General features: G+C 39.3%; 1 protein-coding gene across 1 annotated transcript in view; it reads left to right on the top strand.

Moving 5' to 3' along the window:
* The first annotated feature begins 4,989 nt into the window (after positions 1-4,989).
* CALCRL (calcitonin receptor like receptor) overlaps positions 4,990-25,321 on the top strand; it is a 73,305-nt gene continuing 52,973 nt past the window's right edge. The window contains 2 exon segments of the mRNA XM_032354107.1: positions 4,990-5,083; positions 10,456-10,523. The gene's annotated coding sequence lies outside the window, so the exon portion shown is untranslated.

The raw sequence follows: 25,321 nt of genomic DNA, 5'->3' as shown, positions 1-25,321 counted from the left end.
GGGCGGCCAGGGGATAGCGGGACAGGCCTGCTCTGGGCAGCATCAGCGCCTCTGCGCCCGCCGGCAGCACGACCTCCTCCTCCACGCCGCCAACTGCCACGTGACTTCTCACTTGGTCGCAAGGGCAGAACTGAATGCTTGAAGTAGGATGTCTTCCGAAATGACAAAACTTGATAAATCAGATACTTTCTGTACATATGATTATGTCTGGGAAACCTTGGATTATAGAAGAAAAGTTAAAAAAAAAAAAAAACACCAACCCTGAAATAAAGAACAGTCGAACGGACACTACCTAGTTCACAATTGTATGTGCTTTGGTTAAGATATTCTGAAATATCTTACTTTCAACTGCTTCCATTATAACTTCGACTTTCCATACCTTTAACAGAACTATTTCCTTGCATCTAAATCAATGGCAAACATCATGGCTGGGTATCAGAAATGTTCATTTTTAAGACAGAAATAATGTGCTGAAAGAAAGATATTCTAAGTATAAAGCTTTGAAGAATGCTTGATTTCGTTACTTCGAACAGGAAGGCCTTCAGATGAGATTGAGCAAGCATTAAGTCTAGAACAAACTGACCTGGGTGAAGCCCATAAAATGACTTTCCTAAATATTGTTTAATATTTTAATTAATTGAATTCCTCACATGAGTTAACTTCCTTAATTACAGACTTTCCAAAAGGATTTCCTGTGCTGTGTTCTGTGTTATCAGTTCAAAATTATTAGAAAACACTGAATCTTTTTCATCATAAAATTAATGTGTCCATATTTAATGAACCACAGTCCAGCCCCCTTCCTTCAGGATAAATACACCAAAATTAGCAAAGAGTTTATGTTTGAGTCATTGTGTAACTCAAACATGCTTTAAAAATTCACTAATTGTGTGATTTTTCAGGTTAACCCTGTGAAAGCTGATTACTCACCAAATGCTCAACATCGTAAGGACTACGTATTTAAGGTTGTGAGCTCGCAACCGCATCAGTTCTGGTTCTATCTAGTTCTTCCTAGTTCTACTTAGTTCTGTCTAGTTCTATCTGTACCACAAAGGGCCACATGTTCAAAACTATTCATGTTACATACGGTTTCTGAAGCTGGAGTCTTGAACAAGTTACATAAGTCTAGCTAATGGGTTCCTAACAGAAATACGAGATTCTAGATCCATATGTCCTCAGAGGGTTTCATTAAGTGTAACTAGGATGTAGATCTTTAAATAGCATCTGTGGGACACCTGGGTGGCTTAGTGGATGAAGCCTCTGCCTTTGACTCAGGTCATGATCTCAGGGTCCTGGGATCGAGCCCCGCATCGGGCTCACTGCTCAGCGGGGAGCCTGCTTCCCCTTCTCTCTCTGCCTACTTGTGATCTCTATCTGTCAAATAGATAAATAAAATCTTTAAAAAATAATAAATGATAAAAAATTAAAAAATAATAATAAATAAATAGCATCTGCTTTAAAAAAAGTTAGATTTCTATATTTAGACAACATTGCACTCCTAAATTACTCAGAGTCATATAGAGTTAAAGGATTGTTCTACATTCTGGCTTAAGTTTTTACTTCCAGATATAACTGCATAATTTTACAAACAGGGAGGGACCCAGAGTATAAATACAACGTATGAGCTTTTCTAGCTTTTTTATCACTTCTAACTTGGATAACTCTTTAGAATTAAATTAAATTTATAGTAAACAACAAAGGTCATTGCACAATATTTACTGATATAAGGTTCTAATAGAAATTAGTGACAGAATGCTAACTGGAATGAATTAACGGACAAGCTTACCATGTCTCCCTAACTCTCCATCACACACCCACCCTTCCGGCCCCTCAATGTGAAAACAACACATTCATCTTTATTTCTGGGTCTATAGTTCCTGGATTCTGGACTTCAGTATTTCTTTTTCCTTCACCTCCAGACAAATTTACTTCTTGTTAGTACTTCTGATATCAACTGGCATAAAATTAAAGAAAGGTAAGCATATTATCTGAACTAAGGTTCAAAACTGTCAGTGAGTTTCTCTCAAAGAGCCCTGAATGCTCTTTCGGAAACCCGCGTGTCAGCTCCCCACGCCTCCCTGGAGTCTTTGCTCAGATACAGAGTTTTCTTTGGGACCTAACCTAGACACTAATACTTAAAGTCAGCTACGCCTGCACCACCAAAACCCTTTAGCCCATCGTCATCTATTTTAATTTGTCCTGGCTTCTTCCTGTAGCGTCAATCACATTGCAACAAACCGTCGACTATCATTTACGTATATTCTATGTTGTTATTTTCTGTCCATATCTTTAACACATAACCTCTGCAAGTACTTCTGCCTGCTTTTTTTCACTAATATATCTTAAGATCTCGATAAGTGACTGCACCTAGTAGGTCCTTAAATATTTCTTAATAAATGATTAAATAAATGAATATGTTTCTTTGTATCAGTGTCCACAGAAAACTAGGTAGTTGACTCTGTAGTTTTGTGCACAGTGTACGATACATACAAAATGCAGACTGTGGAGGTGTTAGAAACATGACCCACTGCCAAAGAGAAAATATTCAGAAACTAATTATCATTTATTATTCTTAGGTCAACCTCATATTTATCCCTCCACTGCTTCTGTGAAGAGAAATAAATTGGTAAAGATGCTTTCTGTAACGCAGTGTTCAGGTTTCACTGAATTCCAAGGAGTGACCTTCAATCTAGGGTAAATGAGAAGGTTGCTCGGTATTTTAACAAAAAATGTTGAAGCATTTCCCCAAATGGCCAAACAATGGCTGAACTTGGCAGAATTTCTTGTTGAAACTGGCAGACCTGCCAACTGTTGGCTCCCAACAAAAGTCTTACTCCATTACTTATGGCCTTCCTGGACAGTAACAGTAAAAAGTCTATAGAAGGAGAAAAAACCTAAGCAGTGAAATGAAAATAAATAAATAAATAAATCAGTTTTTAAAGAATATATGTAGAATACAAGTTTGTTTAATTCACAAAAAGCTATACACCTGTTTGAGAAGTCATGAGTTCTGTGTTTGAAAATCTATATTTTATAAAGCTTCTAAGTATGGATTTATAAATATTTAAGGTAATTCTAAAAGAAAACCAACTATAAATGCCCCTTCATCCTTGTATAGTTTTGGAAATTTTACAAATGTAAAATCAGAGGGCTTTTTAATAAACTGAAATATATATTTGTCATTAAATAAAGTCATGATTTATCTGAAATCTTCATGATGGATTTTCACAAAATAAATCTTCTGAACTGACTCATCTCACAACTTATGACAATACTTGTCTTTTTAAATTTGGATTTTTCTATGTGTTGAGTTTTGTATAGCTAACTTTATTTTCTTTTAATATAGAGCACTAGGGGTGCTTGGGCAGCTCGGTTGTTAAGTGGCTGCCTTCAGCTCAGGTCGTAGTCCCAGGGTCCTGGGACGGAGCCCCACGTCGGGCTCTCTGCTCAGCAAGAGGCCTGCTTCCCCCTCTTCCACTTTCCCTGCTTGTGTTTCCCTCTCTCTCTCTCTCTCTGGCAAGTAAATTAATAAAATATTAAAAAAATAAGTCAAAGTGCTAATCATTCATTTACCTAGAAATATCAAAATTGTTTTTTTTTCTTCTGAGCCCAGATACACATGTCATTTATGGAAACAATAGTTTTCATTTGAGAAAAAGACTGCTTCTCAAATTATGCTCATAGTATTCAGAGAAAATATGTATATAAAATATGTTGGAGTGATTTTGCTGTTTATTTCAACACATTATCTAACCACACACTGGCTGAATTTTTAACCACAAGCCACAAAACAAATCTGGATTAAACAACTCTGTCATAAATGAAGGATTGCTCACAACATAAAAGCAAACTCTGAAACAGCTTCTTCCCCCGGCCTTTCCTAGTCTGTCACTCTTCTTGAACTTCCTGACTTTACTGGATATGGTCGTTATCAATAATGTAGTTAAAATAAATGTCGGATCGCGAAACATAAATGATAGCGAGGCCCTAACAAAAACTGTATTTTGTTTTAAGGATTAGTCTACATTCAATTTATTTTTGGTATGTTTATATATAGCAACCCAATATTCTACAACACATTTTCTTTGTCCTAAGTGGCTTAAAATAGACAGAATTAATAATAACAAAATAAAGCCGAGACCAACAGCCAACTGACAATTTTTAATCTAGATGAGCTTGGTAAATTGGTGGAAAAAGCACTCAAAAATGAGTTTTAAACCAGTAAAGACCCCAATAGAAGTTTCAGCTCAAGTACTTCGTGTTAAATTATTGTACAGGGGAGCCTGGCTGGCTCAGTCAGAAGAGCGTGCGGCTCTTGGTCTCAGGGTTGTGAGTTCAAGTCCCACATCGTGTACAGAGATTACTTAAAAATAAAATATTTAAAATAAGTTAAAATAAGATAAAGTCTTAGAAATAAGTAACCAATTACAAAATAAGATGCAGAAATTACTAATATCTGACAGTGAGAAGACATTTATACTTCCTCAAGCTAGTATCAGTCCTTACGAGGACAAACAGATGCTCCAGAAGTCTGATTCAGTAAACAGCCGGAATATGTGTTCTCTCTCATCAAGATGCAGCAGAGACACCATGCATTCTTGAGAGGCTTTTCTAACAGTGCTGCTTGCAGGATGAAAAAGGCTGTTCTGAGGTTTGAATAATTGCCTGATGTACAAAATGCTGTCAATTTAAAATAGTTTCAGTAAGTATTACAATTGGCTCTCCACTGCACCGTGGAATCAAAGATATATCCTAATATGCATATATACATATATATTAGTAAATCTTCAGCTTTTCTATCTGCTAAATCACCTCAGTGTGTTAGGAATCTCTCCTCCAGGACATTGACAGTAACAGCAGAGACAGAGCCAGCTAACCTACAGCATAAACTAGGACACCATATCAGCTTCGTGGTTCATGATGTTGCCCAAACCAATGTGATTAACAATTCTCTAATTAGCACTATTCTAACTAATTCCTCTTTCTTGCTGTGCTCCCCTTGGACGTCTCTAGCGGAACAAATGTGCTGTCTGTGTTGACAAGCATCCCATCCTGGAATGAACCCGAGCTCTGCGTGTCATTCCAGGTCTGTGACAGTATCTCTGGTAAACGGCAAGAGGAAGGGTTTGAAGATTCACCCAGAAGCTGATAAAACAAGACAAGAAGGGAACAAGTTGGGGGGGAAGGGCCAATCTAGAGAAAATAGAAGATTCAGAAAATTTTCATCTAGAGAACAGATACATAAAGGACTGTAAGTGATTACTGCTCACTGAGTAAACAGACCGACGTAAAGTCAGAGTCAGAAACGGGTTTTCAAAGTAAAAGAACTTAGATCAAGAAAAGGGAGTGAACAAAATAGAGAGGAAAACAGAAGACAAAGGGGAGGCAATAAAAGAAGATCAACAGATTCACTAGGAGAGATTTTATTTGCCAGAAACGCTACAAAGTCAAACCCAGCACTGAACTGCATAAATTAAGATGTGGGGACACTCAGCACACAGGGCCATGGACAAGGGTTAGCATTCAAATGCCCCCCAGCTGCTTGGCCTAACAGTTCAGACAGGAAGACTGCGTCTGCCCCTTGGTTTGGAAACTGGGTTGAGGGTTAAGCCTAGAAGTTTTTCCCTCTGAGGTGGGGAGTGTTTATGACGAAGTTGTGAGAGACAAAGACCACGTCCTGGACGATAATCGTTCCTAATGCTCGGGCCTGTTGGTCGAGATGATGATTGTGCTTCTCAGCGTTCGTGGGGTCTGACTCCTGGCAAGTCTAGTCTGTCTGGGACACTTTCTCAAAAGGCAGCCAGACATTAATATTAGCCCAGATACTAATATTAGACATTAGTAAGCTACTTTACTAATTAATTTTCATTAATTACTTTTTTTTAAGACTCTGTTTTAATCAGAGCACATCTGTAGCAGCAGAAACTGTTTGGTAAAATGCAAATCTCTTGGGTTATTCTAAATCTACCAAATCAGGCCGAGTTTGCTCAGCATTCAGAAGAAGGAATGCTTAAATGATCTCTGTGCCCTGAAAATAGTTTTCTCTCTATTGAACTCTGGATATGGTGAGAATTAAGACATAAAAACACAGTTAGGCTTAAGTTTACAATGAGAAAATGAAAGCATGAACAAGACACATGATTAAACCAAGTGATTCTCTTTCTAAATAATGAAATAACAAACATTAATTCACATGAACTACATATAAATAGCAAGACAAAATTCTTCTAATTTTCATTTTGAAAATTAATAGTTTTGTGATTTGTGGGTGCATTCCCCCATCTGAATAATCAGAACTTAAGAGTCTTGAGAACCTTATAATAATCCAAAACATAACTTTACTGACCTTTCCTCTTTCCCTGGACACAGGGGTAAGCGCACAGACACACACACACACACACACACACACACACACAGGAGTGATTCATGGGCTGTTCTTCGTTGGTGTTCCAAAATTCCCTCCATACAGCTAGGAAAGTAACCTAAAGTCAAGTAGAATTCATACACCTAAATCATATTTATGAAATTCTAAGTATTTAACTTGCACATCTCAAAGGGGTCTGATCTTAACAATATTCCTGACGAAGTAAGAGAACTTTCCAGCTGGATCGGTGGCGGATGACGTGGCATTTCTCCACCCCAGTGCTCTGACCTGTCCCAAATATAGTGCATTTTGATATTTTACCCATAAATCCACAATAAATCCACAATTTCAGACGAAGGAATCATACTCTTCCTACTGTTCTACAAAAATGTTTTCTAATTTTAAAAATCTTGGAGACACAGAGGATTATGCGCAGCATAAATGCGTTGTTTAAAGAAACAAATGCCTGTTCATGGGACCCGCCCGTCCACCGCGTTCCCCTCAGCGGGGTCGCACACACAGCCCAGAAGTGCGCCGACCCCGAGCCTGTGCTGGCTATCCCTCTGCTGTCCCTCCTGGCAGTCTCGCCCTCAGGCGTGCTGGTAAGCAGAGTGTTACTGAGTTGTGCCGCTTTCATCTCACGAAGGTCATTATGAAGGTCATTCCGAATGCAGCCCTCAGAGAAGGCCTCTTCCATTCAGCGCCCTTGCAGACGCAGCCCTGTGGGCGCGGGCGGCTGTCCTTTTCCAGTGTGGCCCTGCTGCCTGGTGGGGACGGGCCGCGGAACAGGGCAGCTGGGGGGCAGGGCAGGAGCGTGTTTCTCTCTCCTGCTCACAGAGGGCTGCATCACTCCCTCCACTGCTACGAGCCGAGCCGCAGCTGATGCATTTCTCCCCAGTGTCCTTGTGCACGAGCGCCCGAGTCGCTCAGGGACTGTCCTTCCAAGAGGGACTTCAGGGGGTTAGACACTCAAAGCGCTGGCACCAGTTTCCACTCTCACTGTGTGTGACGTTGCCGCTGCACCGCATCCTTCCCAACGTTTTCTCTTGTTGTTGAACTTCCATTCCTGCCACACTGGTGGGAGTAGGGCAGGATCCCACTGGGATTTTAATTTGCATTGCCCTGGTCATGAATCACAGCAAATATGTACATACAAGGAATTAACATTTTTCTGTGAAAGCATAGCGGTGACGCGAGGTTCTAGAATTACAGGTGAGCCAGTTTTGCTTATAAGTACTTAAGAGAAGGACTAATTATCTCGTTTTGGTTGGTGGTCCAGGAAAAGAAGAAATGTATTTTATTACTTTTAAATATGTACTGAATGTATAAAATGTACCTTGTTACTTTTAAAACTTTTAAAAGTACTTTTAAATTTTGTAAAGTAATTTAAAAATTACTTTTAAAACTGGAAAGGTGTAAGTACCCTTGCTCGGCATGACAAGAACACAAACTGGCAATGCCTTCAGTCCTATCTCTAACTTCCCATTTCCTAGATTCAAACACCCCATCAAATACACATCAAAACCTCTTTTACAAGTAGAGGAAGAAAATGGACAAGTCCATTCGGATGGATGCACACTTTATCTTTTGAAGCAGTTGTAAGTTCACTGCTAAACTGAGTGGAAGGACTAGCGTTGCCCGCACAGCCCTGTCCGCCGTCGTGCACAGCCTCCCTCCCGTCCACATCTGCCTCCAGAGTGGCACACTTGCTACAGCTGAGGAACCTGCAGTTCCCACGGCACGTAACCACCCCAAACCCAGAGTTCACGTTAGGGTTCAATCTTGGTGTTGAACGTTCTGTGACTTTGGACAAATACATAACGACATGTGTTGTAAGCTTTTTATAATCCTTCAAATACTTAAAATCACTTATGGAGCGTACAGATCTCTTGAAAGAGGTCGTGTCTACTGTGGTAAAAATTGTTTCTCGTACATAAAAACGTTATAGGAGGCACTGGAGTTTGTGTCTTTCACATAATCTCTCATTTTGGAAACAACTTGCTTGTCCTTAGACACATCAGCTGAATCTAACCAATGTATTTTTTCAAATTACTAAATTCACTTAGATTTGCATCTTTTTAGCTCACCTGTTGTGCGTTGCCTTGACATCACATTATGAGGGTTTATCTGTTATTCTTACTGCTGTATTTCTTTTCTCTGTTTTCAGGGTTTAGTTGATCTTGATTTCATTATCTGATCAGTTTAGGCAATGACACGTGAGCAAAATCAGCTTCTTTCGAGTTTCTCCCATTTTATCGATCTAGAGGCTTTACGTTTTCTTTGCATCTTTTCTCCTGGGATGTCAGTTAACCTTTGGTACTACAGACACAGATAGTTTTCTGAGGAAAGTGGAAGTCAGACCATGCTCACATATGCCTTATTTTGTTAAAACGTACGACGCACTGGCGGGCCTGGGTGGCTCAGCTGGCTAAGCGCCCCGTTGTTGGCTTTGGCTCTGGTCATGCTCTCAAGATTGTGGAATTGAGTCCTGGGAAGGGCCCTGTGCTCCGCGGGGGTCTGCGCTCCGTGGGGGTCTGCGCTCCGCGGGGGTCTGCGCTCCGCGGGGGTCTGCGCTCCGCGGGGGTCTGCATGCGATTCTTCCCTCTCCCTCCGCCCCTTCCCCTGCTCTCTCTCTTCCAAATAAATAAATAAATCTTAAAAAAAAGTACAGTGCATTTACTAATCGAAGTTACCTCATCAGTAAAATTTCTGATAGCCAGAAGAAACTACTGACATATTTGGTTTTTATTTGTCCCACGTCACCAAAGGGATGGAAAGACTCCTCCCAGCATTTTCAGCTGGAGTGAAAACGAAATCTCTAGAGCCCTGCAGAAGAAAACCAGTAACACTTCACGGTCCTTTCTTTTTCATGTGCTATTTTCTAGCAAGTTGGGAAGATACTCAAAATAAACTTCCACTTTGAACCTTCTGAATTCCATACATATGCCAATAAAGCCCAAGACGGACAAGAGTTTTTATTCTTTCCAAAATAGCTTGTAGAAAATCCAGATTCTAAAAGTGTGCAGTGTTTGTTGGCATAAAAATACACATCTCCTTAATAAGACTGGATCATGATCCTGATGGTAACTTATAATAATACATAAGTTACTAAAAACACATGAAGGTGTACTGCTTTACAAAGTAATCCAAACATGTTTTTTGAGTCACAAAAATTTGATTGCAAAGATCTCTCTTAACTTTTGAGTTTTCATGTAAATATCTCTATTGACGTCATAGAAATCCTTGGTGACGATTCCGAGGTTGTTGCTAGAAGTAGCAGCAAACGGATGACCCACAAGAGTGGGTCCAATAAAGGCCTCGCAGATCACAATAGGAACTAATGGAGATAAGTAACTCGTGAACACAAACTTGACATTTTTGAAGTTCAGTAAGTCCAAATACCATGTAAATGCAGAGCAGGATTAAATCCTCCTACGGCCATATCTTGCGCACAACATCAGTTTGAGTCCAAAAAGAGGCATATAAACGCCGTTTACATACATTAAGTCCTCATTCAGTGGTGGGGGAATCTCGCTTTTTGGTAATGTCCTATGTTTAAAGAAAGTTAAATGCTAAACTGCCATGATCTAGGCTCTGCCTTCCTCTTTGACAAGGTCTGGGACACTCTCTGACCCCACTCACTCCAGCCTGACCACACTGACCCTCTCTGTGTGCTCTGAGCCGGCTGCGTCACCCCATTCTCAGAACCACGGACCGAGCCTTCCTTTCTTCCAGGAGCAAACTTTCCCCTGAACATTTCAGGGCCACCTCTTCCTACTGCTAAGATCTTGAACAACAGGGACCATCCTTCATGTTGGTGTCCCTTAAAATCTTCATCATTAAAAATAATGTGCCAAGAGCAAAGTTCTTGATTAGCTCCAGGTGAGCGTGATGGCCACCTGAAAGTGCCTGACATATCTCCTCCCAACTTCCCATTAAAAGTCAACATTTAAAATATAGGGGTTTATGGTTTGAACAAAAGAGCCCACACTAGGATATACCTTTAAGTTAAATTCTGTAAAATCACTATTCACTAGTAATTTTATTCTCTAATAATATTACCAAATTCACAGGAATGTTCTCTTGTCCTCCAGGGCTCTACGATGATACAGCAACCATTTGTGCTGGCACCTGTCCAGACTTTGGATGGCCCTACGTTCAGGTATTGTCTACATTACAAAAGAACATTCAGGCCTAAGGAGAGGAACATGTGGGATTTTCAGTGGAACTGACAATAATATGAACATGTTAACAATAGTAAGGAAGATTTCACAGACTGACTTATAACTAAATGCGAAGTAGGTCCCCAATAAAGGAAAACTTTGAAAGACAGTCCAACAAACTATTGGTGGAGATGGACTTATGGACGTCCAGCAACCTTATGAAGTCATTTCCTGGGCCTTAGGTTATGAATTTAGCTCCTAAATTCTTGTTACCTTGGCCAGAGAACTAGGAGTGTTAAATTAATTTAAATGGGTCCTATCAGATTTAGCAATGTTAGTAATCTGGTAATATTTGCCACAAACACCACACACACACACACACACAAGCATACATGTATGTTCATATATGCACATATGTAATGTCTGTAGCTAACCTTATTAAAACTATATTATATTTCTATATAGACATACATAGAAAACAAATGATGTTTAATGTTATTAAATAAAGGAACTAGGTTGCTCATTTGAACTAAATGACATTCCTCTGTAGAGTTCTTTCTTTTCTGGATCACGTAGTCACCGTTCTATTCCTACAAATGCTTGTAAAACTTCCCGTAACTGGAACATAAGAGGATATCACTTGTCAATAAGAGAACAGGAAAATGGGGGCTAAGCTGCTTTAAAGATTTAAGTTGTTCTAGAGACTATTTTTAGAACTCCTTGGACGAACAGTTTCCATTTCAATCCTGGGCAGTGATTACGAGGCCGGGTGCGGGTGCTTCCGAAGAGATTCCTGCTGCAGACAGACACGCCTTTTAACTCACATTTAGCATTTTACTTCCATGTCAATACATACTAATTATGCAATTATTATTACACCTCACAGCCCCTTCCCTGACAGAACTGAAGTGGTTTTCCTGTCCTAACTTGTTTTGAGACGGCAAAGTATTTGAGCGATTCAATCATGTACCATCCTGATAAACTGTAATAGCGTTAATGACAAAAGCCTCCTAAAGAATTTCATCTTAAATTCAAAGCTAATGACATCATTCCTTCTTCTGCTTTTTAAATTCCCAAGTCATCCTGCTGGGCCCAGAAATAGACCCTCCATCACCGTCCTGCCCCACAGCAGGTCTTCAGAACTCAGCCTTGTGCTCCTCCGTGTGTCCACTTCCTTTGCACACGACGTTGCGCATGACTCACCGTCCTGTGCAGAGGTCTGGACGCTCGAGACGCCTACTCCTCTCTGACAGCTGAATTTCTCTTCCTGAGCTTTCTTATGTGAAATGGAGCCAGATCAATTTTTATAAGCCCCAAATTTGCTTAATGAAGACGTGTAGGAAAAAGCATAAAATGGAAAAAAATTCACTACTAGGCAAAGACTGATTTTGACCTCCACAGTTCCTCTGTCAAGATGAACAGTACCAGTCATCTTCCTGGGGAAGTTAAGAGGATTATACAATATTTTTTACAAATGTCTTTCTAACTTAATAAATTCTAACATCTTTTGGACTGTAAAGGACATGAATTGGAAGTGGCTTGAAAATGAAACGTACAAATTTAAACTCTTTTCATTGGATTATCTCTGACTTCAGGAGTTTTGTAAGATTTTTTGGGGGGGAGAAGTTTATTGCCTCTTTTGCAGTATTTAAAATTTTATTTTAAACAAGTACAGTTAAAGTGAATGTGTGTTTAAATTCCAGCAGGAAAGATGTTGAAAGATTGTCTCTGGGGAGATAAAAAAATACAAACGAGAACCAGGATTGAAATTTGCTATCATATTAGTTTGACTCATCTATGGTTTAATTTCAACCTAATGAAAGAAGCACAGAAACGAAACTTAGGAAACTCATACTCTTAGCTCATCTACCACAGCTGTGGCTTAGGAGGCAAAAAGTCTCCTAAACTCCTGCTTTCCAAATCTGTAAAATGAGCAAGTTTCTCTACAAGACTTCTCAGGTCCATTCAGCGCTGAGATTCTGGAACCTCTGAACGTAACTATGCTGAATAAAAGACAGGAAAAAGATTAAATACTATCGGAAGTTTTCTGTAACACAGTGATTTGTCGTAGCTCAATTCTCACTTTGAACATTTTTGCATTTCTTTCATCAGTTAGACTCTGAAATAGATGGTTAAGAGGCAGGTATGGGGCGCCGGGGGGCTCAGTGGGTTAAAGCCTCTGCCTTCGGCTCAGGTCATGATCTCAGGGTCCTGGGATCGAGCCCCGCATCGGGCTCTCTGCTCAGCAGGGAGCCTGCTTCCTCCTCTCTCTCTGCTGCCTCTCTGCCTGCTTGTGATCTCTGTCAAATAAATAAATAAAATCTTAAAGAAAACAAAGAGGTGGGAAAGAGAAAAAAATAAGGAGACTATCTCTGGTTAAACTGAATATTGGCAACAGAAGCGTCTAGTTTGTAGTTATCACTACGTTTAATAATCTGACTAAAAATTCTTTTGTGTCCCAACATGGGAACAATATTAATTTTTACATTTGTAATAACTTGACAGTCCACGTTCACATTTAAATCTTAATCCAACTGAAATTGAATCTCAGATATAAACTTTTCCTCCAAATGGATGGGCAGGTTTATCTACACTTTTCACTAAATAGTTAATCTTTACTATTACTGATTTTAAATTTAACTAAATTATCATACTTACTAAATTCTGTTAACAAAATTATTTTGGAGGGACGCCTGGGTGTCTCAGTCTGTTAAGCATCTGCCTTTGGCTCAGGTCATGATCCCAGGGTCCTGGATCCAGCTCCGTATCTGCTCCCTGCTCAGTGCGGAGCCTGCTTCTCCCTCTCCCTCTGCTGCTCCCCTGCTCTGCAGTCTCTTGTTCTCTCCCTCTTTCAAATAAATAAATAAAATCTTCAAAAAAATTATTTGGCTTCTAAGGTCCATTTGTCTTTTATTGGTTCAGTCAAACTTTAGAATCATTCATTATCTTGATTGCATTACACTTATGCATTACTGGGAAGATAATTAAGCATCTTCATACATTTTAGTTTTTCATCTACTAATAAAGTGTCTATTTACGAAAAATTATTTTATGCTTATAAGATAATTATAACATAACTGTAATAGTAATGCAATCAAGTACTATTTTAAAAACTTTCACTGACAGTCATTTGGATGGGAAATGTTTTTAATAAAATTTCACCGAGGTGCATATTTTGTTGCATAGAAGATTTTGAGCAGGGAAGATTGATTGAAAACTCTCCTATGAAAGATTAGAAGAGACCGGCCCGGCAGCCGTGCAGGCACCTTAAGGGAGGAGGAGAGAACAAACACTGCCGTCCTTGAAACGTTCTGCTACTCCGTGACCTACCTTCTACCTTTCCTTATCTTTCTGGCTCACCTACTGCAAGATGCGTCTGGGATAATGGGACTAGATACCACATCTATCGGGGAAGCGAGCTGTGGGTGTTCCCAGTAAACGATAAATATAAGGCTTTATAAGCGATGGATCAGAACATACCAAAAAGGCTTCTCTTTTGTTATGAAAAATAGCAAATTATAAGGAGGTTAAGAAAGTTCCTTTGAACCTGGGCTTATAATTCTATTGCGAATAGCCTATATTTGTAATTTATGACCAGTAACAAAGAGCTTACTTTTATTTTTTGATAATGAAGTTTGATTTTTGATAATGAAGAACATTATACATTTGCAAAAACGTAAGAGGTTTCCGTTAGATGTGGTGAAACTCCCTAACATTTACCAAAATGCACTGACTCATAAAATTAGCAATCAGTTGAACAGGAACACCTACAATGAAGGAATTTTTATATTGGAAACCTTGCTCAGTGGGATGGACCCGTGCTTATGACTAAGACTTGGATACTTCGGGCCAAATGTCAGGCAGAGTCTATCAGACTCCAGACGGATTCTAATGGTGGATGTGGGGCGGACTTCCCCTAGGCAGGAAAACCCCACATGGAAAGAAAGCACCTCCCCCGTCCCCACAGAAAACACTGTTTGTTCGGCTTCAGTATTTTATTCTTGCTTCGTCTGTCTCCCGTCCCATCTCCCAGGCCTTCCTTAAGCTTCTTTTCAAAGCAAATTCTTTATCTTTTTATGGAATACATCGCTTTTGCCAAACCTTTCCTCTCTCCAAAATATGCAGAGTTCAGCCCAAGTGTTGCAAGGGACACCATCACCTTGATTTTGCCTCTTCCTTTACACCCATCAGGACTGCAATGAGTTCCCGGCCTGCTCTTCCTAAACTGCCCAATCTAACCTGTTTCTGAGATTCTCTCATTTTCCGTTTTTGTTATTCCTTCGGTCACATCACACTTGTAAATGCTGGACTGGGGGGCTCCGTTGGTTCAGCATCTGCCTCAGGATCAGGCTCCTGGGATGAGCCCCACACCGGGGTCCCGGTGAGCAGCGAGCCTGCTTCTCCCTCTGCCTCTGCCTCTCCCCCACTCACGCTCTCACTCTCTCTCTCTCAAATAAATAAATAAACTATTCAAAAAAAAAAAAAAAAAGATAAGTGCCAGTTGGGCAAGTCTTCCACTTTGTGGCTTGCTCCATTAACGCATCGTGTCCTGCTAATTTATTCAATGACATATTATTTATATGTCTATGAGATATTAAAAAACCGAAAAACATTTACATGTACTGCTTCTGTAAAAGTGAGGAAATTTCTACCTAAAGGAGTGGAAAAATGCCTAGGACTTAGGAATTAAAAAAGGATGTGGACGATGAGGAAAGCACGGTCGTTTATTGTAATTTACAGGAAATTCCTGCTGTGGCTAAAGCTCCTTGCCCTCTCAGACCGCTGCAGATACAAGACAAAGGAAAACCCACACAAACGGTGGTAGCTTTTAATATGCTGAGTCGAAAGTTTGCTGCCCTGAGAAACAGACTCTGGATTTGAAGGGAACGAAAGCTGTGATTCAGTAACCCTGGCACATAGACTTGGTGACAATTACTTAATTCAAGCCAGCCTTTAGACACTTTTACTTGCTTTAGGCTGTTTTATATGACCCCAAAACCACCAGATAAAAATTTAACACTTCTGTCAAATGTTTTGTCTACGTGCCACCAAAAAGTAAGAGAAATTTAAGTAACGAATAACTATCAATTCCCAATGTAAAGAATTCCCTTTTTGGGCATATTCATATATTTTTTAAAATATTTTATTTATTTATTTGACAGACAGAGATCACAAGTAGGCAGAGAGGGGGGGGGGAAGCAGGCTCCCCGCTGAGCAGGGAGCCCGATGCGGGGCTCGATCCCAGGACCCTGGGACCATGACCTGAGCCGAAGGCTGTGGCTTCACCCGCTGAGCCACCCAGGCGCCCCAGGGCATATTCATATTATAAAAATAAAAGTTGGCTACTGGTAATGAAGCTTTAAGCAGAATAGCGCCTATCTATAAGGAAAAAATTATGCCATGCTAAATTTATTATTTTTTATTATCTCCAAAATAGAGTAACTTGTTTTTCACATTTACTGCATAATTAGTAATAAACTCCAACATTAAATCATTTGGGATTACACTTTATAGATGTGCTAATCTTAGTTACTTATTTCCAGAAAAAGTTTATTATTCCCTATTTACTCTCAATTTTTTCTAAGTCTTTGGACATTCAGTGAAGGATCCAGACGGGGGTGTAACACACAGGCTGCCACCTCACTGGAAACACTAACACACAAACACATGTGAAATCATGAAATACTTTTCCCATCGTAAGTGTAAATTTTCTGAATCACATTTTTTCCCCATCAAAAGTGTAAATTTTCTGAATCACATTGGACCTTAGAATTTATGGTTATATCCAGATCATAAAAATATTCCTCCATAGTATCCTATTAAGATAAGTTCTGTGTTTTCTTAACAAGGGAAGAATACTGTTCAATACTTCTATAACATTTCAGATTCTGTATTACATTTGCCAGAATATTTGGTGGAAATTTATATACAAACACACATACATATGTGTAACTTTGGAGAACATTAGCTGAACTTCAAATGCGTTCTGAGAAAAAAAAATTCATGCAATAAAAACGAAGAGAAAAAAGTGTGTTGATACAGATATATTAAGTTAAAAAGCTAAGACTATTTTTTTTGGTTTACATTTTATAATGTAAAATGGTTTGGAAAGTTCTATATATCTTTGTAGCCAGAAAATTCTTCTAGGGTGACTTCTGGGTGACTCAGTCAATTAAGCATCCAACTCTGGGTTTGGGCTTAGATCATGATCTCAGGGTCCTGGAATGGAGCCTGTGTGGGGCTCTCCACTCAGCGGAGAGTCTGCTTGAGGATTCTCTCCCTCTCCTGCTCTTCTGCCCCCTCTCCGGCTCTTCTGCCCCCTCTCCGGGGGTGCCTCTGCCCTTCCCCTGCTTGCAGACATGCACACGACCTCTCTGAATAAATAAATAAATCTTAAAAAAGAAAAAAGAAAGATTCTTCTATTACATTCTATTACTATTTTCTATTACTGTCTTTGAAGGTCATATTAATCTTTGCAAAATTTCGTAGTGAACAGAGATAGTCAAGTTTTCTCTGATAAGCCCTACCTACCTAAATATTGTAATGTGAATTATAATTTCTATTCTCTCTATTACTATTCTTTAACTTGGAAGTCTTTGGTGCCATTTCTTGGCACAGAGCTTTAAAAAGCCTTATATTTAATATTCTAATATAACAGCTTTATAGTTTTGTAGGGCCAGAAATATCCTTACAGATTTTTTTTTTTTAATCTGAGAAAGAAAGAGAAAATGAGAGACAGAGCATGAGCAGGGAGGGTCAGAGGGAGAAGCAGACTCCCTGCTGAGCAAGGACCCAACACGGGACTCGATCCTGGGACTCCGGGATCATGACCCAAGCTGAAGGCAGCTGCTTAACCAACTGAGCCACCCAGGTGCCCTCCTTACAGATTTTTGATTCAACCCTCCACATTTCTGAAATGAAAAACAGAGAAATAGGCAAATTAAAAAAATGGTTAAAAGAAAGAAAATAGTAACCTTTGTCACAACCAAAATTAATATCTGTTTCTCTTCAATATACATGTATTGACTATTCCACATAATGCCTACAAATACGTAATTATGCCTTTTAGAGCTTATCTATAAGCAACACTCCATTCTTCACATAAACTTAACTTTTCTCCTCGTTCTGGATGTTCTCTTATATGACGAACTTGGAACTTCAAGCATCTCTGGTCAAGGATCTTGTTATCCTTAGGCTATCGCTGTTGTCAAAGTTGATAAATCTTTTCCACGACGTCCCCAGTCACATCCTGTTCAGTCTGAACTTCAAGAAATCATCCTGTTTGGGGTTCTTGTGCAATTCGGTGTCCACTGAATTTGTCCAATTATTTTCTAACTGGGCTCACATCATGTGCTGATGTATCTCAAACTTCAGGATAGTTGCCTCAAGATCTCTCGTGCAGTTTAGTGCAAACTCTGCTCAAATAAGCACTGTGATTGTATCTCTGTTGAAAAACTGTAACCTCTCAAAGTTTTGAAACTACTCTCCATAACCTGACATGAAAATACTACCTCGTTCACAGAAAGCACACCCACGTGCGTAGAGACGGTGGCCACAGTGTGTCTTCCGGTCTCTCAATTGCCATTTTTCTCTATTTTTCTCTCTTTATGTAGCAGCCGACTTAGCACCAGGGCCTGAAGACACTCAGGAGGCATTAAGTTTTTATACTGAAAAAGTTTTGAGATAAAATTTATTTTATTATAGAAGATAAAGCCAGACTCAGTAGGGGCATCAAGCTGACTTCAAACCTTGGTGAAGTAGACAAAAATAAAGACAAAGCACAGACTCTGTCCATTAAATGTAACTGTTTTAAGTCAAGGATTTTTAAATCTGTCTGAACCCTTATGTAAATACATGATTTCTACTGAAATCTCAGTGATAAAGAACACATGACTGTTTGTGGATATAATTGGTTGTTCATATTTTATCTCAAACACGCTGTTAGTTCATAGGATTTTGTATATTTGGGGTAATTTCCCTGAGGCAGCACAGGATAACAAATAGGGCTTTGAGGTAGGAAACATGTTTCTAGTCTGGTCTCTGCCTGACCATTTGCCTTAATGTGGTCAGGACATTTCCTGTCCACTGTCCTGAGTGTCTTCATCTATAAAGCAAAGGTTTTGTACCTACTCAATCTTGTGAAATGATGACATTTAAACAAAATAATAAAGACAACATGTATATAATTGATCTCATCAAATAAAAGCTTTTATTACTATTATTATTATTGTTATTAATGAAACCATTAGGTTCTTTTAACTTTAATTTCTGTGAATGGCATTGATTCAGTTTTGTCTGACGTGTTCTGTTTTAAATCATTCCAACAGTCTGTGTTTCACTAGAATTGTATGTAAAAATATGGGTACTTACTGTGTTTCACTAGTATCAAGATAAAATTTAAAAAAGTTAAAAGTGTCTTCTATGATTAATTCTCTTCAACTGGTAGCTGGTCACTCTTGTATGGCTATCTGAAGGCTTCCTTTCTATGTCATTTTCCAAAAATCATGTTACATTCTGTTTTACTAATTCTGAAAAAAAAAGATATTTTCTGGAGTCAGAAAGATTTAAAACTGTATGTGATTGCTAAAATGAACAATTTTAAGGCAGAAGTTGCATAGTATTATTTAATATGGTCCATTTTTTTCTTGAAGTATGCGCTAACACTCTTACCAGAAGCAAAGAAACCAAGTTGAATGTGAAGGAACAGTCAGGGCTTCTTATATCCATGTCCTCTCTCAGGAGGAGCTACCATGCGGGTGGGCACAGAGTAAGCAAGTGCTCCGTAAACACGGATCTTTTAGTGATGGTTCTACAAGGCGGGGGGGAGCATGTGCTTCATATAAACTTCAAAATAGTACTGATAAGTACTGATAAGTATCTAGATAACCAGTGACTATTGGGGAAGGTGAAATATAACAGGGTCCAGAAGTAGTTCTGGTTAAGAATGTACGTTTAGGAGTCAGGGAGCCTCGGGTTGGAATCTTACCTTGCTGACTTCACTAGTGAGATAACTTTGAGCTTTAACTTCCTTATCTGGAAAAAATAAGAGAAAGAATGTAATGATTTGTTACCCTCAGAATTGAGTATGATAGTATGCCTATCGTGCCTGACAGTGCTTAGCACACAGTAAACAATAAATGGTAGCTATTACCATGCAAATTATCCTATAATCCTGATTATAACTGTTATACATAACATCAAATTAAACCTTGGTTTAATAGTAATTAAACCTTGGTTTATAGTAATTTATTTTAGATAGTATTTAGATATTTAGATAGTGTATCTATTTTTTTATATTTTGATAATAGATTATTGAATGCTACCTCGATGAATTCCTTTTATTAATTAGAGGAATCAGGATGAGATGCCTGGTCTTCCTACGACCTCCACCGGCTTGTATGTGCTTGAAGAACACAGAGGACTTTGAATGTTGCTGAAGAAGGAAACAGGAGGCTGTTCTGTTTGTTTTGCTGAGGCCTAACTTAAGACGAGGAAGACATAAAAATTCATGGTGTGGCACGAACCTATACTTCACTGGACGTTTGAACTGGCTTGGAGATTCCAAGGACCCGAAGAGGGAGGGAACATTTTCATGAGAAAATTCGTAAAATTCTTGTCAGGAATTGTGCTGTTTTAGAGCTCAGGTGACAATACAGCAGAGGGTAAACTTAGAAGTCTTTTATTTATTTATTTATCTATCTATCTATCTATCTATCTATTTATTTATTTAAAAAGAAGCCATTTTCTACCGTTCTGCATAGAACACAGGACTCTGCACTGCTAGAATTGAAGACTTTGAGAGGATTAAGGTATACTTTTGTGATATTGTTGTCAGATTGAAGTAATAAGACATGGCAAGATTAAGTCACTTACATTGATTCCAGGGGCAGAGGCCTAGACTAAGGCAGTGGCACGCCGGAGGAAGAACAGAGTTGGCTGGTCCTGTGAAGGACACTGGCTTGCGGCGCCTCTCTTCAGAGATTTCAAGAGACACTTTAGACTTTGCAGGATGCTGTAGGTCATATATTCCAAGGGGCAGACAAAATCAGAAATGACCTGATAGGGCTTGATATCCATAGGCTTCTGGGGTCTAACAATTTAAGATATAAGGTTTCAGTTACATGAAAAAGAGCTTTTTAAGTCTTGGTTCTTTATTAGTCTTACTGATAATTAAGATATTTCGATTGTATAGAACCAAGAGTAGGTTTCAAGGTGTTTGGATTTATGGAAATAGTAAGTGAACTACGGTATTAGCTGCTTGATTCAAAGTATCTTGTGGTTCCATGTGAGTCGCATGGCAATAAAGACAGTGGATGGTATTTCCTAATAAAGTTATTTTCAACTAGGCAAAAAGGAGGACAGCTACTTCCGCTCGGGAAGTCTCACCACTGCTCTACGTGACTCCTAGGGTTCATCTATTCTTGGCTTAGATCGTTCTAGCTAAGAGCCAACATGCAAATTCCCGTAAGTCAGCATTCAGAAGTCAACATTTAGTGCGTTCAGAGGAAGCTCTCCAATGGCTTTGAAATCCTTAACTCAATTAATTCTCAAAACCCCTGCAAAGCATTCAATATTTGACATGTCCACTTAAAGATAAACTCCTAAACATGTAGGATTGATATATTTATGTGTAAATAATTTAGGACTAGATATTAGGAATTTTCTTTCATTCCTTGTCTGAACACTAACATTCCCCCACACTCTACTGTCTTATATCCCCTTCATGAACATTTCAAAATTCTTTTTCTTTTCCTGAAGGTACCACTTAAACATATATACTCTTGGAAAGTAAATTCATATTATCTCCTGTTGAGTCTGGACTCCTAATTCAGTCATACGAAGCCCTTAATGATGTATTTTCCTCCTGGAAGCAGTTGACAAGAATTTTAGTCAGTTTCTGTGTATTCTTGCAGTAGAGGGTCTTGGCCGGCTGAGCTCTTTGTAGCTGGGGCAAATATGTGAAACTTGGCGAAAGCATCAGCACACCCTCCACCACAGAGACGGCTGCCTCTCCCTGCTGGCTCACTTCTTTCCTTTTAAAAAAATTATCAAAAGAAGAAGAAAAATAATTATGAGCATTAGCCTATTTGAGCTATACTTTTATCCAGTTCATTGTAATGTTACTGTTACACTTTGGAAAAAATAGTAGTTCAATAAATAAGAGATTTTTCCAAGATATGCATTATGAACACTAAGTTATAATGCCATGAAAGAACTTTGATCTCATCCAGAACCAGCAATTTAAATGATTCTTGGGGTGCCTGGGTGGCTCAGTGGGTTAAGCCGCTGCCTTTGGCTCAGGTCGTGATCTCAGGGTCCTGGGATCGAGTCCCGCATCGGGCTCTCTGCTCAGCAGGGAGCCTGCTTCCTCCTCTCTCTCTCTGTCTGCCTGTCTGCCTACTTGTGATCTCTGTCTCTCAAATAAATAAATTAAAAAAAAAAAATCTTTAAAAATAAATAAATAAATAAATGCTTCTTTTAGGAAGCCTGGGTGGCTCAGTCGGTTAAGTGTTTGCCTTCAGCTCAGGTCATGATCCAGGGTCCTGGGCTAGAGCCCCAGGGTAGGCTCCCTGCGGGTGGTCTACTACGCCTTCCAAGACTCATTCTCTCAATCTCTCTTGCTCTCTTTCAAGTAAATAAAATCTTAAAAAAAAAAGATTCTTTTAATCAAGCTGATCTTGATACAAAAGACAGATTTGTATCTTATATTCCCTATCTTGGAAAGATAGGCTCTTTTAAAAACATGAAATAACAGATTTGATTAACTTCAACCACTCCATGAAAATTATTTTCAGTGGTCTCATTCTGAAAGCTCTCTTAGGAATGTTAGCATCTATAACATTTTATAGATTTTGGAATCACAACTGAAGGTTCAATGATTAGTAGAGCAAACAGAAGGTAGGTTGGTATTTGAGTCAGTCTCTGCTTCCAAAAAGGTGAGCATGTGACTCCAGAACTCAGCTATTAATCATAGCATTTTTTAAACTGCTACATTTAATGGCTTAATATTATGCTATTCATCTTTCCAATGCCTTCAGGCAGATACCATAGATCTTTTAGAGATAGATTTATGCCACCAGTTAAAATAATCTAAGGAAGGCCTTTTTTTTTCCCTTAATGGTTTTACTTATTTATTTGACAGAGAGAGAGACAGCGAGAGAAGGAACACAAGCAGGGGGAGTGGGAGAGGGAGGAGCCGGCTCCCTGATGAGAGGGATCCCTACGTGAGACTCGAACCCAGGACCCCGGGATCATGACCTAAGCCAAAGGAAAACGCTTAATGACTGAGCCACCCAGGCGCCCCTGGAAGGCCTTTTTAATGTATTTTAATTTAACCTCATGTACAGTATTTTCTTTAGTTAACACAAATTGTTCTTTTGCAAATTGAAATATATTTCTTTGTTCTAAATTTTGAGTAAATGAAGTGACCTATTCATCAATAAGAAAGTGTTTAAAAGGAGATAATTTGTACTCAGACCGTTTATAAAGTTCTTGGAAATTTTTCTCTCAGTTTCACTTTAGATTCAGGTTCTGAGAACGGACTAAAACCTAACTGTATTAGTCTGCTAGAGCTGCTATAAAAAAATCACAGGCTGGGAGACTTACACGATTAAATTAATTTTCTCACGTTTCTGGATGCTGGGAGCTCGAGATCAAGGTGTTGGCTGGTTCAGTTTCTCTTTACGCCTCCCTTCCGGGCTGGCAGCTCCCCAGCTTCCGACTGTGTCCTCACAGGGCCTTTCCTCTGTGTGTGCAACCCTGATGTTTCTCTCAGTTCCACACTTGGGACCTCACTTCATCTTAATTACCTCCTTAGGAACTGTCTCCAGATGCAGTCACATTGTGGGGTAAGGCTTCAACATGTAAGTTTTTGGAAGAAAGAATTTAGTCCCTAATGCCAATAATTTCTAAGAATTATTTCAAAAGAGTAGATGTAAATAAGTAATAATTACTTTAAAAATTTAAAGTTATCCCAGATAATAACGCAGTCGAATCCCTGAGTAGAAAATGGTCATCACGTCTTCTATCTACCAGTAACTCCTCAATTTAAACTGTTGTGTGAGAACTTCTTACATATCAATACTTCAAAAAGAGTTTTTCAGCCAAATATTTCATGAACTATATATAACTAAAAAACACTTTTATGACAATGTCAAGTTGATATCAGAGATATTACTAGTTTCCTCCCAGAGACAGTATTAATGCCACAATGGTTTGTGAAAAATTTTCTCTACTTAGTAAACATACTTTTCGGATCTATATTCCACCTCAGATTCTTCAAAAAAGATTTCTCTTTCCCTGATTCTTCAATTCCTTCCCTAATTCTTCAATATTTTTCAAGCATGCCCCTTTATAGAACAAATTCATTTTATTTTGTTTGCTAAATACAGCCTGAAGACAGGACCTGCTTGCCGACCTCCACATTTTGAGAAAACGACCTTGGCTATGTTCACTGGTCTCTAGGGGTTCCCCAAAACCTCTTTTCTGGCTAGAAATTCCAAGGCAAGCATATAATTACTGATTTTAGCCAATTTCCCAACACTAAGGAAGCATTTCTCTAAACAGTGATCTAGAATTTTCTAATGTAGAATTGTCTCATACCCTATGTCTATCCCCATCCCATCACCTAGAGCCCGGATACTTTGACCAGCAGAACGCACGAAACCCTCTTCTCCGGGAGCTTCAGCGTATCGCTGCTGGGGGCCTTGCCCTCTCCTTACTTTCCTACGGGGCTTGGTTTCTTAGATCCACTCTTAACCACGGAGATGCTGACAACACCAGCGTCTGCTCCTAGCCGAGTCAGTCAGCAAACAAAATGTGCCTGATCTTCCAGAGTGTGGGATTCTGGAATAAATGGAAGTGGGGGGGGGGGCGAGGGGTGTTGGGGGCAGGAGGTGCAGAAGATTAGACCCATTTCTCTAGCTTCTTAAAAAAAAAAACAAACCACCAATACTTATTAATTTCCTGATAGGCACAACTCCTAATCCTATGAGCCTCCGAAAAGACAGGAGTCTGGGGACGATGTGTTTATCAACCTTGTGTCAGTTGGGCAGGCGCTGATTGCTTCTAATCCTGTTCTATGTTAATTAGAAATGCCTCCATAGTCCTGGAATATCCTGTCTTAAATGTCAGTGTTTCCATGGGTTTTTCTTCAATTTTTGTGCATTCCCTGTGTGTGGGCTTACAGACAGCAGCCGGCCCGGAGTGCAGAGGTTGCCAGTCAGTTGCTATTTTTAGCCAGAATTCACAGAACTTCGATTTTAGGTATGATCTTTCTATTATGATAAAAGAAAGATCATGTTTTCAACCCCTTACAGATTTTGCAGCTAATAATTATGGCCTTTTTTAAAAAGGGTGGATTTAAATGAGTCCATTATGACATTCATATGTGAGCAGTGAGTTTAAAATGTGGTCATCTACTTGTAACTTCATTATTTGAAGTAACTTTTATATTTACAAATGAAATATTGTTGACAAATACTGAGGAATTAAAAAAACTTCATTGGATAAAATACGCTAATTGACTTTCTTAGGCAACTACAATTATACAACTTACCCATTGTCACACTCTGATAAAACTTGTTGGGAAATAAAAGTTTCTCCCAAAAGTGAAGTTTTTGTATAAATAAAATATTTGCTTACTGATGTCCCAAATTAGCTTTCCATTCCTCCTGCTGGGCGACAGCTAATGAGGGTTTTACAGGGAGACACAGGACACCAGGCCAGGCAGGCCAAGGCAAGGCTTATTAGGGGGCTCTCGGGCGAGGTCCGCCACTCCGGAGAGGGGAGTCGGGGA

The sequence above is a fragment of the Mustela erminea genome, chromosome 8 (assembly GCF_009829155.1).
Source record: "Mustela erminea isolate mMusErm1 chromosome 8, mMusErm1.Pri, whole genome shotgun sequence".
NCBI classification, from domain to species: Eukaryota; Metazoa; Chordata; class Mammalia; order Carnivora; family Mustelidae; genus Mustela; species Mustela erminea.
The sequence above is the reverse complement of the archived record's forward strand: the minus strand, read 5'-3'. Positions and strand labels throughout refer to the sequence as shown.